We start from the raw sequence: 18,979 nt of genomic DNA, 5'->3' as shown, positions 1-18,979 counted from the left end.
CACTATGTTAACATGAAGGTTTGTGGAAGTTTTGCTGATTTCTTATTTTAAATGACTAGAACGTTTCCCCCAAACTATTCTTAACGTCTTAGCGTAGAGTGGAATCTTTTCATGGCATAAAATTGGGGTTTATGGAGGAGCTTCTGTTTCAACAGTGACAGAGTTGGAGACAATTCTCAACAGACGTTAGCTTAACTCCTGGGGTGAAAGTGTGCTTCAAAGCATCAAATATGCAGCCCCTGGCTGTTTCTAAAGAAGCTACCCTCAGACTGACAATTCTCATTTGTAGTTTGATTAACCATAAATGTGGGCTTCTTAGCTGAAGTGGGGAGAGTCAGAGAAACCCAGGTTGTTTCATGAGCCAGAGGACAGAGGAGAATTCTCCCCACTGGAGAGTGAAGGAAACAGTGGAGAGAAACATATAAGCTGGTGACTGATGGGTTGGTAGGTGAGTGGTCCTGCAGCAAAGACAACAAATTTCCGCCTGGGAGTCTTGCCCACCTTCCTCCCAGGTTTGCTTTCTAGTGAGGACTGCACCACACCCTCTTTCCAATGCAAGATATGGGGATAGCGACTCATCTCCTTCCCGATCAAAACTATTTTCTTTCACTCAGAGCACCTAAGAACAATTGCTTGCTGAATACAGCTTCCAAATATGTATGTAAAAGTTCTTAAGACTCCTGGCTTGACTGTGTTGGGGGTTTAGGAGTCTACCGTCAGGTACTGCATGAAGTGTTTAATGTTGCTTCTGAAGATTGTTATCTCTTGATTTAACTTGGCCCTCTGTAAAGGAAAGGCAGCACGGGGCCTGGTGACATGCATGGGCAAGGGACTATTGCACTGGTGCTACCACTATAGTTCATTTGTCACCAGGTAAGCGATTTATCAACCACTCAGAGCCTCAGGATCCAGCTCTGTGAGACGTTTAACCAGAAAATTCCCTTCTAACTACAAAAATAAATTCCTTATTTAGAATATTTAATTTTAGGTTTAAACTAAAAGAAAACAAGCTATCTAAATGATCATGAATGTAACAGGTAAGGTTACCCTTTTGTAATGAAAAAACACCTCCTAACTAAAGTTCATACATTGTTACATCAGAGACAACCTGGTTTCTGAGGATGAGAATGGGGGAAGCAAAAATAAAAACAGACTGGGGTGAAAGTCACAAGACCAGGTTCTAGAACTCTGCTGCTGATGAACTGTGTGCTCCTTCATCTCTGGTCCTTGACCTGGCGGAGACTGAGTTTCCTCATTTGAGAAATCCTATCCTACTTTTTTTTTTTTAATTAATTTTTATTGGAGTATAGTTGCTTTACCATGTTGTGTTAGTTTCTACTGTACAGCAAAGTGAATAAGCTATACATATACATATATCCCCTCTTTCTTAGGTTTCCTTCCGATTTAGGTCAATTACACAGAGCATTGAGTAGAGTTCCCTGAGCTATACAGTAGGTTCTCATTAGTTACCTATTTTATACATAGTATCAATAGTGTATATATGTCAGTCCCAATCTCCCAATCCTATCCTACCTTAAGGACAATATCAAGGTAATAATCAAGATGTGTTTCTGTAGCATTTGACATTCTATAAACTCTTCCTCATTTGTAATCTCAATTCCTTCACACACCACCTTTCCAATGAGGATGGGAACACCCAGGTATGGGAAAGTTACAATTTTTTCCCAGGTAACAAAATCCCATTGTTCTCATGTGGCAGAAACACACCCTAACCCAAGCTCTTCAGTGAAAATGTGTCATACTCATGTAAATATCTCTTACTGCTCTAGGATAAGAAACTGTTCAATTTGCCCATGAGAAATGAAGGTGAGGACCCCAGGGAGGGGAACAGTGACTTGCGGGGGGCGGGGTGGTGAGGCTGATCCATGGTGCCTATGGGTCCCTGTACTCCACCACTACACCTCTATTCCTCCTCCTCTATCAGACCCTCCACCACGCATGCTACTGTCCATTATACCTCCCTACCTGGGACCAGAACCCACCTCATCTGTTTTATCCTCTCCACATTTTTCTCCTTAGCAGCTTATATCACTGAGACTTCCAAGGCCCTTGTTAGAAGGAGGTGGTTAGGGATAGGGGACTACAGTCATTGTAAGTAACATGGTCAGAACCTATGCTTACTTAGTCCATGGACCTTTATCCCTACTCAGTGCACAGACTTCCATTAAGCAATGCTTGAAGGACAGATAAGGTCATGATCAAGGTCACTGATGCTGGAAATAAGTTGCTGAAATTAAAGGTCATGCAATATAATTTTAAAAGTTTCTTATATCACAAAGTCATTGAAAATGCTAGTAGTAATGGAAAGGTGCAGGAATTATAGAGCTGCAACCATGAAGACTGTGACTTTGCATTCCTGCTATGTATCAGGTTAGACCATCTTCATTCATTCATTCAAAAGCCCTTTGTAGATCATACTCAATGTGTCAAGTAACGTGCTGGGGGTTTTAAGAAGAAAGACATAGGCTCTGTTTTAGGGGAGTACAGACATTAAGTATACATGACACATGTGCCCCTACTTCTACTTTCATTCTTCTGGCAGACCTCATGAGTCACTTACAGCACAGTTGCACTCATAAACTATCTCAGCATAGTGTAACTGATTTCAGGGTTGGTATGAGTGGTAAAACTTTTTCTTCTAGTGCCACTGCAGAAACATTCATGAATATATCACTGAGCTCCTACACTGTATTTGAAGTCCACTAGAATGCCCAGTTTCTGCTACATGAATATACACACCAAGAGAGGATAAATTCCACTATCAATATTTTATTTTATTTTATTTTTCCTTATCAATCTTATACTCAGCTTTCTAAGTGGCTTTCTCTTCAAATGCCCAGTTTCTGACATTTCTAGTGCCCTTCACATTGGAAAGTTTGCAAATGATTTTAAGGAAGAGTTGCATGGATATTAAAGACAAGCTTTTTGCTTCTTGTATGAGGAGAGCAATCTCTTTCCACTCAAGCATGTCTTCAGTGAGAATTTATGAAGTGCTTTGTGCCTATTGGACACTGCAGATTTTGGGACAATGAGAAACCATTTCTGACCTCAGTTTAATGGAGGAGACATGTATGAAAATAAATACCAATCATAATAAAGTAAAGATAGAGGAATGTACAAAGCTCTAGGATAATCCAGGGGAGAAGAAGATTAATTCTGCCAGCAAGCATCATAAAATGTGTTTAAAGGGAGGGATATTTGAGCTGGATCTTGAAGGGTAAGTGGAGTGCAATAGGCTGAGAAGATGAAAATAAGCTTCCTAAGAAAAGGAAGAACAGGAGATCCAAATACACTGAGGTTTGAAAACACATCATGCAAAACTAAGGCTGATAAAATAGTTTGTGCTCAGATTATGAACAGACTAGAATGCCAGGTTCATAATATTATAAATGAAAGAGCAAATAATATCCCTGACTTGTTTATTAACATTATTTCCAGTTTGTGTATTTTCTAGGCTGATTAAATGTCCACAAGCCAAGGAACTATTGGTTTCTGCCACTAAATGAGCTGGTTCATCAACATGGGAAATCTTTTGTGACCTCCCAGAAGGAAAAGGAAGAGAAGGAAGGGAGGAAGGAAGGAGGAAAGGTAGCAGGGAGGAGGGAAGGAGGGAGAGAGGAATGGAGAGAAAGTGAGAGTGAAGGAGATCGAGATAAATTGTAACTGAGAGGAAAGAAAAAAGAGGAGAAAGTAGAGAGGGAAAGAAAAAGTAAGAAATCATTTGGGTTCACTGCCAACAAGAGTTAGGAAAGCTGATTTCTTAAGATAAACTGAAGTAAAACAAAATATGCTCCATATGTTGAAACTGTATACTTAGTTTGAGATAAACAAAAACATGTTTGGAGAATAGCTGCCATAATTAAAAAGAAATTAAAAGAAAGAAAGAAAAACCATCTGGGGATAAGTACATATTTAAACTCACACATACACACACACAGAGAGAGAGACAAAAACACACAGTGATTCCAAAACTTGAAGTTTTTCTTGATTTAAGTAAACTCTCTTGTTGCAAAAGGGCATTGCATCAGTCTTTGCCCAAGCACCAAGCAACTTATGTTCCACACTGGAGCTATACAGAGCTACTCAGCATTACTCAAACACCAAAAGACCTTTCCAAATCCTGTCCTTTGCTCCTGCTTTCTTCTGTGCTGTAAACACACATACTCCCTTTTCTCTCTGGCCGACTCCGACTTCCTCCTGAGTGCCCAACTCAAATGTCACCTTCTCACAGCAGAGTGCCAGACACATGGCAAGGTTGATAATGGCTTCCTCATCTGTGAACTTTGTGCATGTGTATAAGTTTCCTGTGGCTGCCATAACAAAATATCACAAACTGGGTGGCTTAAAACAATAGTTTATTGTTTAACAGTTCTGGAGGCTAGAAGTCTGAAATTTGAGAGTCAAAATCAGGTTTGGTTTCTTCTGAGGACTCTGAGGGAGAATCTAGTCCATGACGTTCTCCTAGCTTCTAATGATGGCTGGCAGTCTTTTGTATTCTTTGGACTATAGGTGCATCACTCCAATCTCTGCCTCCATCTTCACACGGTGTTCTCCCTGTGTCTCTGTGTCTTCACATGGCCATCTTCTTATAAGGACACCAATCATGTTGGATTAGGGCCCCACCCTATTCCAATATGACCTCGCTTTAATTTATAAGTCACATCTGCAATCACCTTATTTCCAAATAAGGCCACTTTATGAGATACTGGGGGTTAGAACTTCAACATGTCTTTTGAGGGACACAATTCAACTCATAACAACAAGACACTAATATAGATCTGGTTTAACTGAAGATGTATGCATGTCTGTGTCCCCAGTCCCTAAAGAAGTTGATAAGAAACTCCTTTTCAAGGATTATATATATACTTGAACCTAGTGTTTACAAGACTAGCATAGTCAATTTAGTAAATTCATAGTTCATGTCTTCTAAATTGAATTGCATTTTGAAAATTATGGACAGAGTGTTTCTGATTAAAGCTAAAAGGAGGTTAAAAGGTAGTTAAGTCTACGCTTGAGGGGAAACACACAGCACATGGTGACACTCTTGTCATTACAATTCCAGACAGAGATTTCGTCCTCTACAGGAGGCAACATGACAGAGGAGAACTGTTGCCTGGAATAACCTAAAGGGATGAGCATCTGAGAATGAAAGACCCATGTTCAAATATAGTTCTCTATAGCTACTATATATGTAGCTATATAGTATTGATACTATCACTTCTCCTCTGTTTGCCTCAGTTTATCCTCCAAAGATGAAAATTAGACAAGAAAGACAGTGACTTTAAAATTTAAAGATGTCTAAGAACTCTTTTTTCAGATGAAATCTTTCTTAAAGCCCCAATTTAAATAGCAGTTCTTTGTGAAGCTGCCAGAGATCAGGTGAAGAAAGTGAACCTGGAATGCCACTGGATTAGTCATCCCCAAGGAGTCTCCACGGAAAGTTCTAAAGAATTCTGGAAACATAGATCTAAAACTACTCAGTCAGATGAAAGTCCAGTTCATATATAGTCATAGACATAGAGGGTCATCCATTAAAAAAAGAAAAGAAGAAGGAAGAAGAGAAGGACAAGCAGGAGGAGAAGAAGAAGAAGCAGAAAAAGAAGAAGGAGAAGGAGAAGAAGAGGAGGAGGAGGAAGGGGAGAGGGAAGGGGAAGAGAAAGGAGAAGGAGAAGGGGAAAGGTAGAAAACTTATTAGAAAATAAGCTGCTAGGGAGGAAAATTGTAAGGAGGGCCAAAGATCTTGGAAAAATTTTTCATAGCCATAGAAAGGTATTTCAAAGCATCCTCTCAATTTTATCTTTGTAGTCATATAGTCAATTCTAAATTAGGTTAGCCATATTTTTTTACAAATAATGAGTTCTTCTGGAGCAGCCTCATTTGTGTTTTAACCCCCCAGGACTTATTCACTGTGCCAGATGCATGATGGGTATTGTAAATGTTTGCTGAATGAATTAATTAATGTATTGGAGAGTCTGTTTCAAACTGTTTTAAAGTTTTCAGGTAATCTTGGAAATGTATCAAGATGAGAGTAGGCATAATTTGAATGTCAGTATTCTATTGAATTTGTATAAGAGAAATGAAATACTGCGGTCAAATCTCTAGTGGCTTTGTATTCCAGATTCAACACAGTTGTGAAGAGGGAACACAGAAAATAGACATTTTTTCGAACTTGTCTTGGAAATTACCCCAAGAGCCAAATGTTTTACTTATTGGTATGTTTCTTATCTCAGATCGTAACTAGTAAACATTTCAGATCACACATACACACAATGTTTGTTTGTATTTACTGTAATTCCCTATGCAACTCCAGATGCTTGGACCATTTAGGCATCTAATACATATTTGATGAATTAAGGAATAAATGAAGGGACACGAATAAAATGAGCTAAGATTCTGACATCCATTAGCAAGCTGTTACCAGTTTTCATCAGCCTAGTTTAAATGTAGGCCATCCATTTGGAAAAAAGGAATGGAAAAACGTGGTACAAAGAACTGATCTGTTCAATGCTTTTGAATCAGTACTAAAATATAATCACTTGTAAAACATTTCGTACAGCATGAGGTAGAATACTGGGTTTTGGCTCCGGGTTTGTCCCCACATTGCTATGTGAGATTAACTTTATGGCTAAGAAGATTGAGCTTGGTCTCACCTACATTAATATATTCTGACTTTATGGAACAAAGATGAGATTTTCTTTAGGTCTGATATAGTCCAATATGATTCTGACATGATTATATATGAGGTTGGACCATTACAATATGTGTACATCCCAGGCAGCCTTTTAATTTGGTATCTTTGGTAGGTAGGCATCATCTCAAAGTTTTACTTTAAAGAAATAAAATTTCGTCTCTTTGATTAATTTCTAGGGAAAGTTGTAGAAAAAAATTCACCCTCTGTGCCTCAAGCAACACACCTCTGGCTCCATACTTATACTGCACTCTATATTCGAAAGATCTGCAATTAAGTGGAGACCTTCTTCTTCTTTTTTTTTAATTAATTAATTTATTTATTATTTATTTTTGGCTGTGTTGGGTCTTCATCGCTGCATGTGGGCTTTCTTTAGTTGCGACGAGCAGGGGCTGTTCTTTGTTGCGGTGTGCGGGCTTCTCATTGCGGTGGCTTCTCTTGTTGCGGAGCACGGGATCTAGGCGCACGGGCTTCAGTAGTTATGGCATGTGGGCTCAGTAGTTGTGGTTTGTGGGCTCTAGAGCACAGGCTCAGTAGTTGTGGCACATGGGCTTAGTTGCTCCGTGGCATGATCCTGGACCAGGGCTCGAACCTCTGTCCCCTGCATTGGCAGGCGGATTCTTAACCACTGTGACACCAGGGAAGTCCAGTGGAGAACTTCTTACAAGAAAGTTTTATTGGGCATTATTTGAAAGTGGAACATGAATGGGAGTGGTAAGGGATTGCACTTACAGCTCATGTAGCTTATCAAATGTTTTTTCCAACTATATACCATACTGCCCTGAGAATTCTGGCAAATTAAGCATTCTCCACCTCCTGACACTTCCCACTCACTTTGTAAATTATTTCCCTGATTGATGTCAGTGTGACACGCCATGTCTGATCATGCATTTATACAGCAGCTTAAAACTCACAGTGTTTTCATTGGCTTTATCTAGATAGAGTCTCCAGGTCTTAGTAGAATTAGCTGGTCAGATTGATTTCTGCTCATTTTTCAAGTAGGGAAATTGAGTCTCAGAGCTTTCAAGATTTATGAAAGGATAGATAATGAAAATGGATGGAATAGTGCCTTGAATCTGAGTATTTGATTTCTAGTTCAAGGCTAATTGACTATACCATAGTGCTCTAATGAGCGTTCAAGAATCAGATTTCCAAAAAAAAAAAAAAAATCAGCTTTACTTGTTCATACATTCTTTCCTTCAGCATATTGACTGAGCATCTATTATTTGCAGGTATTGTGTCTGGTGTTGGTGTTCTAATGGGAATCAAGCCAAAACCCTTTCTTTCATTGAGTTTACAGTAAAGGAGAAAAAGATATAGACAACTGCAAAGCTTACTAACTCACTCAGAAAAGCAAATAAACAAACACAGTCACTAATTGGAGGGACTCATCACTTTTGCCACTGTTAGGATAAATCCAGCAAAAGAAAGATAAGCTTCATCTGCGGATTGTAGTCTGCTAGTAGAAATTGTGTTTTCTTCTGATTTAATTCACTGACCAACTGGAGAAAATGTAACACACTAGCTGTAACCTCACCAGACTGTCATTTAGTACAAATGAACCATATAGTAAGTCAGTATCAGGGCCTGGGAATAAATCAGTGCGAGAAGTTGACTTTTCTGCTTGGAAACTTTTATTTCTATAGGACTTTCAATAGCAAAAGAACAGCATGCCTCTAGAGTACCAAAAGTAAGGAAATTTGGATGACTACACAAAAATTACTGCATAGAATGACTCTTTTGCAAGGCACCTACTGATAAAAGAAGTTGTGTTCATCCCTGCTCTTTCAATATTGCAGTCCTTCCCTCCCTCACACCCTTCCCCCTTGGCATTTGGGATTAGCAGATGCAAACTAGTATATATAGGATTTATAAACAACAAGGTCCTACTGTATAGCACAGGGAACTATATTCAGTATCCCGTGATAAACCATAAAAGACAAGAATATGAAAAATAATATGTATATATAACTGAATCACTTTGCTGTATAGCAGAAATTAACATAACGTAAATCAACTACACTCCAAGAAAATAAGAAAAAAGAAAGAAAGAAAAACACCCAATACCACTGTTAAGGACAAGACATTGTTTATCATCTAACTGAGCACAGTAAAGATATCCTAGGGATCTCTGAGATTATTCATGTGGTTGATTCCCCAGATAAACGCCTTTGTGATTCCAATTTTAGTATAAGTGCTGAGCCAGCACTTCCTTTGTGATTCCAAATGGACAAATGTTTATCTTCACTGGGCTTTTACATAGTGTAACTGATATTCATCAACTTTTCTTCCTTCTGGGCTATGAAATAGAACATGCAGTACTTGGGCAGGCTGCAATAAAAGACTAGCTTGATTGATTTATTGGATTTCTTAGGTTTGATTTTTTCACACAGTGATTTGAGCAGTTTGTCCTTGAGATAGTTTGGCACTTTTGAGAAAGTCTGCATTGCAAGAGTATATGTTTGATTGACCGAACAGTAGAATATTGGAGGCTGAAGTTGACAAAATTGGACTATAGTTTGCTGCAAAGTCTTGTGTGGATGTCAGAGCCAGTCCAGTGTTTCAGCACCAGAAGGAATTTGCAGGTAGCCTCCATGGTCATCCCAAGTTTCCAGAATGGTTATGCACACACCCTTCTCATGGAAATTGAGCTGAGCGCTTTGATAGATGCGTACCACTGGCTCTCTGTAATTGCCTACTGCTTTCTGGACCAGACCCTCAATTACTATTCAAATTCAGCATGAAGCATTTTCTTGAAGAATCAGAAAAAGAAGACCTAAATATCACTGTTAAAAAAAATGGATACTCTTCCTATTTAAAAACAGGAGCAAATGTCATTAACATACAGAGTGGAGAAAAAAAAAACCGGAAGTTGATTTAAAATGTTTGAGACACAGGACATGTAGAATGCAGCAATCTATCATTTTTATATTACTTTTTAAAAAATGATGTTTGACATGAAAACAAAAGTGGATAGTCAGGGTCAAGCCATCTATGTTACAGGCATTAACTAAATTCCTCTGATGTATTTATTTTTTATGAAACGCTGATTATTTTAATCTATTTTAAAATATTTTCAATGAGGAAAATGTCACAGAATAAATTTATATTACACTTTAAAAAAATTATTAATTGCATCTCTACTGTGTGCAAGGGATTACTCTAAGCCTGTGGGGAAAGTGACCCAGAAATCAATACATCCTTGCAGAAAGCCTGTTACTTAGTCGCTGTGAAAAATCAAGCAGCTCAGTCTTTAGCCTCCATTTGGAGGATGCCATGTACCTGGCTTGAGAATGGAAGAGAAGCTAAAGATACCTTGGGGTATTGGCTTGATATTTAAGAAAACATTCAAAATTAAGTCTTTTGCTCAATTAGCAGACCACCTCAGTGAAAATATACTCCTTCAAGTGACCATATTTACCACTTAATTAGAGATCTTACCAGAACCTGTTTTTCCTTATGTCTTTTGTTTGCCAAATTCCTTTTGCATTACATTTCAATGGATGGTAGCTATTCTCTCCCAAATGCTGTGCCCAGAGTGGGGAAACAACATTCCTACACCTTTTCTTTATCTTTCTATGCTTAATTTTTTTAACAGAACTTATTTTTTAGAGCAATTTTAAGTTCACAGCAAAATTGAATGGCAAGTACAGAGTTTCTATTATGTCCCCTGCTCCCCTCCACCACATACACCCTCCCCTGCCATCAACATTTCACACTGGAGTGGTATATTTGTTATAATCAATGAACCTACACATCATTATAATGCAAATCCACAGTTTATATTAGGATACGCTTATGGTGTTTACATTCTATGCATTTTGACACATAGAAAATGACATGTATCCACCATTATAGTATCGTATAGAATGGTTTCATTGCCCTAAAAATCCTCTGTGCTCTGTCTCTTCATCCCTCCTGGGTCCCCAACCCCTGGCAACCACTGATTTTTTTACTGTCTCCATACTTATGCTTTTTTCCAGAATGTCATAGAGTTAAATCCTATAGTATGTAGCTTTTTCACCTCGTAATGTGCATTTAAGTCTCCTTCATGTCTTTTCACAGCTTGATAGCTCATTTCTTTTTAGTGCTGAATAATATTCTGTTGTATGGATGTACCACAGTTGATTTATCCATTCATTTACCGAAAGACATCTCAATTGCTTCCACATTTTGGCAATTATGAATAAAGCTGCTATAAACATTTGTGTGCAGGTTTTTGTGTGGACACAACTTTACTACTCATTTGAATAAATACTAAGGAGGGTGATTGCTGGATAGTGTGATGTAAGATTATGTTTAATTTTGTAAGAAATTGCCAACCTATCTTCTAATGTGGCTGCACCATTTGGCTTTCCCGCTAGCAATAAATGCGTGTTCCTGTCGCTACACATTTGTGTATTGTTAATGTGCTAGATTTTGGCCAATCTAATAGGTACGTAGTGGTATTGCATTGTTGTTTTAATTTGTAATTCCCTAATGACATATAATGCAGAGCATCTTTACGAGTGCTTGTTTGCCATCTGTATATCTTCTTTAGTGAGATATCACTTCAGAGATTTTGCCCATTTTTTACTGAAGTTTGTCCATTTTCTTATTGTTGAGTTTCAAGAGTTCTTTGCATATTTCAGATAACAATCTTTATCAGATGTGTCTTTTGTAAACATCTTCTCCCAGTCTGTGACTTGTCTTCTCATTCTCTTGATCTTTATTTTTTATATATGTTTTCTATGTGTAGAAGAAACATGAGTTTATTTTAGAAATTTTGGGTAATATAGATAATTTAGGTGGGAAAATTGATACCTAAAATGTCTGGTAATTGGCTTGTTATCTGGTCTATCACTAAAGGACCCTCAACTTTACAGGAAACCAAGTAATGTTTCCTTCAGGCAGGACAGACACGTAGACAAACTAGGAGCTCTCAGAGTAAAAAAGAATATTCCTGCAACTATAGGGTAGGTCAGGCTAAACCTGGAGAAGTAAACTGAATAATTATTTGTTCTTAATATCTATAGGCAAAGTGATAGAGACAATTAGATATTTCTGGCACACAAATTATTACCCCAGAGGATATACAAAATCTCCAGAAAAAGAGTCATTTTTGAGTCTTAGTATACTTTAGGACTATTTTATTAACCACACCCTAGGAAGTTCTTCATGTATTAATCAGCAGCTCTTAACTGTGCTCATGTAAATAAAGAGGCAAGTAAAAGAAAATACCAAATGAATCATACTGATTCAGAAGGTTGTCAAATTAATGAATGCTGTGAAATCTTTGCCTTAGAGACAAGAACTTGAACACAAGCAGAACTAATATTTGGCCCTGCTCTCATAGAAGTCAGGACTCCACATACTATGTCAGAGAGAGAGAGAGAGAGAGAAACATTTACACTCTGAGACAAACCAAAGCAAAATAAAACAAATAAAATAAGCACACAGAAAAGTATTGTTCTGTCAATCACTAGCTCCAAAATAAATACAAACTTGAACTTTTTCCTACAATGTTAATAAAACCAACATTACCCTTGTAGATATGATAATTATGTGAAAAGAACTGCTATTGTTTTCCTCCATGAGAAGAAAATCAATAATCTTTGTAATCCTTATAAGATCTTTTTTCCTTTAAATTTTATTTGTATTAAAAAATGTCTGACATCTTCCATGTTACAATTACAAAATTAAAACCAGTATTTAAAAGTAAAAAATAATTGAAATAGTACAGACCAAAAAAAAAGTGTCTGGCACAGGATCCCAAGTTATTCATTTGACAACATGTTTCTTGAGCACCTTTGCCATTCTAGGCACTAGGAATGAATCTGTGAACAAAAATACAGTGACAAAAACATAAGGGGGTAAACATGAAGCATGATGGCATTTCACATCAGGTGGTTAGAGAAAATCTCTCAGATAAAGTGAGATCTGAGCAGAGATGTGAATGAAAGAGGAAGTTACACAAGCAGAAACCTGTCAAGAAGATTTCTAGTACAATGAACATTCAAATCCCTGAGGAGTTTGCCATATTGAAGGTACAGCATAGAGGCCAGCATGGCTAGACCAGAGTGAGAGTAGCTGAAAGTAGCTTGAGATGAGCCAGAGCCAGATCACATAGAACTTTGTAGGTCATGGCCAAGATTTCAGATGTTCTTCAATTTAATGAGAAGCCATTGGTACTCAACAAATATTTGTAATTGATTGAAGCAATAATATATCAGGGGGGAAAAAAGCTCTTAGTGTTGATACACATTTTCAATGGTCATCTAATCCAAGATTTCTCAGTCTTGGCACTATTGACATTTTGACCTAAATAATTGCTGTCGAGGCAGTCCTATGCATTGTAGGATGTTTAGCAACATCTCTGGCTCTATCGTTCCATGGCAGTAACATATTTCTTCCAACTGTGGCAAACAAAACTGTCTTCAGACAATGACAAATGTCCACTTGCCCCAGTTGAGAAAGACTGACCTAATCCAATCCATTTTACAGACTCAGTAGCTGTGAGGTTAAATCACTTACTTTAGGAAAACAAAGTCAGTTCTACCATTAAAGAAGGAACTAACAAAATTATACACACACACATGCACACATATATGTTTTTAAACACATATAAAACACATCATCTAGTGTTTTCAACTACCTTGTGAGAGTGTTACCTTTATTCCCATGTATAGATAAATCACTTGACCTCAGAAAGGTGAAGTGATTTGAAGTCCGTTTGTGGCTTGAACTCAGATCTCTAAATTTCTGTCTACTTTAGTAACAAACTGTCAACTTGGGATGCATTTGAGAAGACAATAACAGAAGCTTCCTTGAGTTTTTTAGCAGAACGTCATTCAATGCCAATCCAAGAGATAGGGAGACAGGGACCCCTGATTGTCCAATCCCACTTTACTAGAAAGGAGAAATAAAAAAGAATTGGAAAGTTAATGCAAATTCTCATTTCCATTTGCTTAATCTAAAAATAGTACGAAAGACCTTACTCTATGACTATGCCATACACCTGGGCTGCTGTGTTTTGACCAGAAGTTGTTTCAAAAGGGCCTGTCTGAAACTGTATTGAAAGGAAATTCTCAGTCTCTGTGGTCTTCAATGAGAGAGGTGCTTATTCTACTTGTTTCTAATTCACCAGAGGTTTTATTACTTCAACTCCCAACAGATTATTGGGTGGATCTGGTAGGAGGGTTTCAAATCAAAACAATTTGTGGGTTGGGGGTTTAGAGTTTGTAGGACTATTATTTTCTCTGTCTCTCCTCCTGAGAGAGACTAATGTGTCCAGGAAGCTGAGAGAAGCCTCTCTGCATCTCTGTTTACGGTACAGTATTGAGCCCTGATGGATGCATTCCGAAGTTCCTAAGTAACGTAGAGAGCTGGCATGGGGAGTGGGGTGGCGGTGGGAATGAGTGGGACAATAGCATTAAGATAGAAAGAAGGCTGGGCAGAAACTGTTGGTGTCTCACTTATGTCATATCAAATTTAATTCCACACACAGATGTCTGCTTACTACGAATCCCTGTGTCTCTGACCAAGGACTTCTTTTCACTGCTACAAAATGCCCTGGCTAGAGCAAGTACTAACAAAATCTTCTAAACACAGCTCTCAGATTTAAGAATAACATTCATGCATAATTCTTATAACCTGGCATTATAAGTGAGTGAAAAATAAAAGAAATATTAGAGACCATACCAATAGGTAGAATGTGGCTTTATCATGGTAGCTTATTTAAAACCAAGAAGTGGAGGTGGTGAATGGGGGGAGGTGGTATCAGCCCGACCATCTGCATAATGACTCACGTAAATCTGAGTCTTCCAGGCTGACACGCTATTTATGGTGCATCCTCTGTTAAAAGTGGCCAGATATAAATGCTAAGTATGAATTCACAGAGAGATATATGAATGGGGAAACAAATGGTCCAGTACAAAATTGAAAGCCTTTGCTTTTTTAAACAATGTTTAAATTGGAGTATAGTTGATTTACAATATCATGTAAGTTTCAGTTGTAAAGCACAGTGATTCAGTTATATATATATATATAATATAGTATATAGATTCTTTTTCATATTCCTTTCCATTATGGTTTATTACAGGATACTGAATATAATTCGTTTGCTATAGAGTAGGACATTGTTGTTTATTTTATATGTAGTAGTTTATATCTGCTAACCCCAAACTTTTAATTTATCCCTCCCCCCTTTCCCCTTCGGTAACTATAAGTTTGTTTTCTGTGTCTGTGAGTCTCTTTCAGCTTTGGAAATAAGTTCATTTGTGTCTTTTCTTTTCCTTTTAGATTCCACATGTAAGTGATATCATATGATATTTGTCTTTCTCTGTCTGGCTTCACTTAGTATGATAATCTCTAGGTCTATCCATGTTGCTGCAAAATGGCATTATTTCATTCTTTTTATGGCTGAGTAATATTCCATTGTGTGTGTGTGTGTGTGTGTGTGTGTGTATACACATACACATAAATATATATACATACCACATTTCCTTTATCCATTCATCTGTTGATGGACATTTAGGTTGCTTCCATGTCTTAGCTACTGTAAATAGTGCTGTGATGAACCTTGGGGTGCATGTATCTTTTCAAATTAAGGTTTTCTCTGGATATATGCCAGGAGTGGGATTGCAGGATCATATGGTAGCTATATTTCTAGCTTTTTAAAGAACTTCCATACAGTTCTCCATAGTGGCTGTATCAGTTTACATCCCCATCAACAGTGCAGGAGGGTTCCTTTTTCTCTACACCCTCTCCAGCATGCTTTTGCTTCTGTTATGTTTGCACACACAAGTAGAGCTTCCTTCAAATTTAGCTCGCACAGGGAAAGTGAGTTAGGCTAAGCTGGAGGACAGGATCAAGTACTCATGCTTTGGAGGGAAAAGCAATGATCCTGGAGAAAGGTGGAAGGGAAATCCATGGGGAAGCAGAGAGCAAAATCCACACACAGCTGGATTCATGTGTGACGGAGACGTGGAACAGGCTTTCTCTGTGTTCCCAGGGTCATGGTTTGAACGTGAGCTATTTAACCTGGGCTGCTAATCCACCCTCTCTGTTCACCAGGGTGACTGGTAAGAAAGCTGAAACAAAGCAAACGGCAGGCCAGTCCTCACTCACTTCCCCAATGATGGGTGCAATGCATTCTAATGGTTGTTTCCACTATGATCCTCCCTGGGCCACACAGGAGCTAGCCTGAGCAAGACAGAGTGAAGTAAAGAAATAAAGTGACTAGTTTTACTTTCCTATAGCACTGAGTTGTCCTTCTTGCTGGAGAAACAGATATTCCTCATTCTAGAAAAATCCGACACATAAGTATCTAAGCATTCAGAGCACTTGATTTGTTTTACAAAGGGATTCACAGCAGGTTCCTATTAAATAACCAGTGGAGAAATAGCCAAATAAGTTTATTGGATGCCTATAAGTAAGGCAAGGGGCATTTCGTAAGCTTTTCCTACAAATTAAAAATGAAGGTTATCCTATAGGATCTAACCATATTTGATATTTAAGAATCAACTTAATATTCAACTTAATAGTGATATTAAGTTTAATAATATTTAATGATTGACTTAATATTCAACTTAATAGTATTGATATTAAACTAGACTTTCCAGTATGTGGCCTTTTTTAGCATGGATTTTTCTGGAGAATCAAAAAAAAAAAAATATTTGTGAAGAAAAAGAATCACCAGAGCCTAGTCTTTGTGATTCTGTTTAATTTTAAACACTCATTCAGAACAACATCAAGGTTTGGTTTTTTTTCCCCTTCTTTTTTCTGTTCTCATGATTGATTTATAGATTAGGAAAATTGCCAATCTAAGAATTTAAAATTCCATTTCTCCATTTCTGAACTGTTTCTCTGCTATGATACATAGGATGGATATTGGTCATAGGCCATATATTTTTCTTCTAATTCCAACATCTCCCTCTTACAGAGACCTCTAACTCCATCCCTATTGGAAGGATAACCTTGAATCCAGGTTCACTGAAGCCTACATCCAAGTTGATCCTAATGGGACACTGCAAATGAGAGCAAAGTGTTCTTATTTTGGAGAACAGCAACTTAGTGGCCAAAAAAAGCAGACCCACATTCTCTCTTCCTGAAATATCTTCACCTAGCTATGATCTAGTCACTCCCTCATCTTCAAAACAATTTCTCCAATGTTACTATTATAGTAAGGCTGTTTCTAACCACACTACTTGAAATAACTTTCCCTAGTACTGCCTATCTTACAGATTTACCTCTTTTTCATCTTTCAGCACACTATGCATTTATTTAATTGTTATGTTTATCTTTTTTTCACCCCCAATAAAGGGTGCCTTTCACAAGGGCAGAGATTCTTGTCTGTTTTCTTCATTGCTATTTCCTTGGCTCCAGAGAGTATGTAGCTTGTAATAGGCACTCAACACATGTAGAATATAAATGAATGAAAATTGCCATTATTCCTATTTTATACCTGAAAAAATAACAGTGGCGCTTGGAAAGGACAAATAATTTGTCAGCTGTATGGCTAGTGAAAGGTAAAGCAATTCTGAAGCTCCAGTCTGTCTGCCTTCAAGCACATGCCTCACTGATTACACTACATTGTTTTACAAGCGCTTCTCTGACTGTAATCATTCCACTTGCTAGATGGGCATTTTGTTTGGTTGTAAAGAAAACCCATTCTTCGGGCTTTTCGTTTCCTATCATTTCCTTATTAGTGGCCTAATGGACAAAGCCAGGGGTGTACTAGGTTCATATGTTGTGAAGAAAAAACAAAACAAAACTCTTTTGTGGGTTTGTTTTAACGTTAGGTTCACAGAGTGCAAAACAAGCTAGCCAAAAAATTTTGCATTATTTTGGAAACCCTTGCATAATCCATAGGGAAACAAAATACAAATGTTCTGGTTATTTTACATGGGGTTTCAATAATATTTGATGACTAGAGTCCGTAGGGCTTTTTCAAAAATAAGCAATGGGAAGTTGGGCTGAGTTAAGAGAGAAGGAGTTGCAACCCCTCCTGCACAACGCTCGATCACAACAAGCTGCCTAATAAACCCTCTATGAAAGATTTTAAAATATGGCGACTTCTTTTATAAATCTCATAAACATCAAAAATATTTTAAGATAAAAATGTTCAAAGTTCTAAATCTGTGTAACAAACTACTATTCCACCTAACTATGGGGGGGGGCGGATTATTCTTCTTGGAGGACAATCATCCATCAAAAATAGGCCCCCTTCTCCCTGCTCATATCTTTGAAGCTCCACAGGAGCTAGTCCCAACCTGGACTGACAAAATGCCAAGTGCCTAAGGACGAAGAGGTTCTCTCTACACCATTAGCGCCCTCATTTCTGGAGTCAATGAGCTCACCTCTTACACAACTTTGAAACAACAAGATCCATCTCCTGTCCTATAGCAATAAAAAGGCCCTGTGAAGACTCAGGAATTATGACAAAGGCATGTTTTTTGTTGGTTCCATTTCAAAGAGTAACATGCACTTTCAGACTGACGTTCTTACTCTTGTTAACGTAGCTCTAGATGATCAATGTCTCTTATATCTGCAAGGTTATTTATTAGGTTGAAAATTAAAATAGAAATTTAAAAATTTAAAAATTTAAAAATTCAAATTAGAACAAGAAAACATACTCCTAGTAATATACAACAACTTATCCAGTTCTAAGTCTTTAGTGGATGGATGTTTAATCAATCTAAACATGACATATAAACTTTGAAAACTACCTCAAGAACCACTTTCTCCAAGAAACTAAAATAAAAATTGCTTGCAGTGTGTAGGTATATGGTTTTAAATGTTGATAAGTCTGGGATGTCAATTTATGAGTAGCTTAGTAACTTAGCTATGCCATGTGATAGCTGGTATAGTGAAAAGAGAAGTTGTTGAAATATAAAACAGCTGTGTTGGAATCACAGCTCTTTCAAGCCTAGGTTTTAAAATTGAGATTAATAATTGTTACTCTAAAGGATTGTTGCAACTGTTTGTGAATAATTATTGATAAGTGAATTTCTTCCAAAAATGTAGAAAATAAGACTATGAGGTTTTGTTTAAAAACACAAGAATTGAAATTGTAGAGTTTTATGATGAAGAGTGACATCTTGGTATTTTTTTTCTGAAAAGGATAATTATTTAAATATGTAGTTACGGTTAATGTGAAATCTATCAGACAACTCAATCTCTTTACAATTTATGGATGAGGAAATATGCTGCCCATGTACAGTATGTATTGGGACTCTGTGGTATTGCTAAATAATCCTATCATAGATAAATTACCTAGTACATTTTAAT

The 18,979-nt window shown here is 37.5% G+C and overlaps 1 pseudogene; it reads left to right on the top strand.

Annotated features, from left to right (window-relative positions):
- Positions 1–7,410: 7,410 nt before the first annotated feature.
- LOC133077055 (metalloendopeptidase OMA1, mitochondrial-like) lies at positions 7,411–9,359 on the top strand (annotated as a pseudogene).
- The last annotated feature ends 9,620 nt before the right edge of the window (positions 9,360–18,979 follow it).

Source organism: Eubalaena glacialis, chromosome 17 (assembly GCF_028564815.1).
Source record: "Eubalaena glacialis isolate mEubGla1 chromosome 17, mEubGla1.1.hap2.+ XY, whole genome shotgun sequence".
Taxonomy (NCBI): domain Eukaryota; kingdom Metazoa; phylum Chordata; class Mammalia; order Artiodactyla; family Balaenidae; genus Eubalaena; species Eubalaena glacialis.
The sequence above is the reverse complement of the archived record's forward strand: the minus strand, read 5'-3'. Positions and strand labels throughout refer to the sequence as shown.